Below are 2,327 nucleotides of genomic sequence, written 5' to 3' on the forward strand. Positions count from 1 at the left end.
CCAAGATGGACTCATGTACAGTACCTTCCACTACTACCATATATGTTTATATTTAGGTAATAATAGAAGATCTGTTTTTTATACTTTATTAAATATGTAAATTGTAGATTTTTATATTTTTTTTATTTATTTTTTTCAATGCACTAATGGCAGACTTAGACGTTTTTCATGATTATGGATTGGGGGAGTGAACTGGTTTCAATCAAAACGGATGTATTCTGCTAAATGATCTCCCATCCCCTATATAAAGCTTTCTTTATTTGATCTGTGACCAGGCTGAGAAAAGTCCAAATGAAGTTAACGAAACACGTTACCTGTTCTTGTATAGCACTATTAGAGGATATCACAATTGAATTTCATCTGGTCTGATCCAAACAGAACTTTCCTCCACTGTCTGGTTACTGCAAGAACAGCTGAGCAGTGCTCTTTTGAATCGAAGCCACCTGTGAGGATACAGAGCCAACATGCTGGACACCGACAGAGAGACGCTAAAGAGCGAGTTATCTTTTACAATCTGCATATGAATTTTATATTTGAATCACTTGGAATACATTTTTAGTCTATCGTACTGACTTAATCCATTTACTGAATGGTTATATACTGTATACACACAGAGTTCCAATTACTGTTCTAAAGAACACACTCTGCTCGTATTCAGTATCCTACTCATTTGGAGCATATCTTTTTATTTATTGCCGTTAAGGAACAGTGAAGTTCTGGACTTAATTGAGAACTGTACCTGTTTTTATAATTTATTGAGTTCTTGGCATTGCTTGTTTAATAGTTCCTAGCTCTGCTGCATGTCAGTGCATGTATATTTACTGTTATTAATAGATTGATGTTTTGATTTTTACTGTGATATTCAGTTCGCACTATTTTATTGATTTATGTAATAAAATGCGTATTTTATACCCGTTCTATGTCTAACTTTTCTTGTTTATGAGATTAAAAACACTTTTTTTTTTTTTCTTTTTGTTTAGAATCTTGTCCAACACCATCAAGATTAGAGCTATGGTGTTGTGTATTTTTGTAGTTACATGGTGCACCTTTGTCATGCCAGTGGGTAGTTGCTAGTGAGCCTCATCTTGTATGTTTAAACATTTTTTTGGGCTTTTTTGCCACCTACACTATCAATCTTTGAAAAATGCTTTATACTGGGCATTGCTTTGCATAAAATGGACGCAACTAATGAAAGTTTCATCTAGATTACCTCCTCACTCCTCCATGGCAGCATTTAGCTAAACAAACAGGCAACCCCCATAGTAGAGACATGTCAAAGAAAAATGCCCCCTCAGAGTATAAATGCCAGCTCCATCCCTACCTACACGTCATTTTCTGTCTCTGGTTAGACAGGTCAGCTAAGAGGTTTTTTTTGGGGGGGGGGGTTTGTGTGTGCTTAGATTATCTGGTTTTCTCATTCCAGCGATGCACAACTTGTGGTGTAAACTGAAGTCAGATGGGTGACCTGGGGATTGCTGTGCTGGAACCCCAGGGAGCAGCATTGGTAATACATAGTATATTTGAAAGCCAAGCCTTAGAGTGGTATCTGCACATGTGTGTGCACTAGGAAATCCTATAAAGAAGCATGCTGTGTACAAATGAAGAGTGCTCTGTTATCACTTCACAATGCAAGCAGCTTCATATTGGTCTGTAAAATGCAGCTTGAGCCCAATACCAAATTGCTAAATAACACTCGCTCCAGGTGTGTTTTATATAATATACAAAAACATTGTCGTTGGTTTGTCTATTCATTCTCGGTGCTCTTGAAGAGCCTGGAGAAAGAAAAGGGGAATCAAAAAGCAAAGGATTTGTGCAGCTTGTGATAAAACACTTATGGCTGAATCTGAAGAAGTGTTTTGGGCTATGTGCAATTCTCAAAACCAAGGGAAAGTTCAGCCTCCCTAACAATTTAAGGAGTGTATTGCATGGATGAAGGAATAATTTGTAACTAAAGATCTGTCTGTATACATTGCAAGGTGTTAAAGTAACCAGATCTCTAATAAATATAGATATGGAAGATGGATAATCTCAGAGTGGTATTCTCAGGGAATATTTAAACCAGTGGTGTGCACTGCATTGGAGCCTATGGTGCCACACTGCTGGCATTAATTAAAAGAAAATAAATCTATACTTAGCAATTGGGCGGCACCTGGGACCCTTCTCCCTGCATGTGGGGTGTGCCGGCATCACGTTTGTCATTGTTAGGAGCCATGCAGAGAGTAGCCACAAAGAGCATATGAGAGCGGTGCAGGCCAGTCAGTGTGCGCATGCGCACATAGCACATAGCCCAGTCTGTCCTCCTTCCGCCCTGAGCAGGGCCGGGCTGC

Source organism: Mixophyes fleayi, chromosome 2 (assembly GCF_038048845.1).
Source record: "Mixophyes fleayi isolate aMixFle1 chromosome 2, aMixFle1.hap1, whole genome shotgun sequence".
Taxonomy (NCBI): domain Eukaryota; kingdom Metazoa; phylum Chordata; class Amphibia; order Anura; family Limnodynastidae; genus Mixophyes; species Mixophyes fleayi.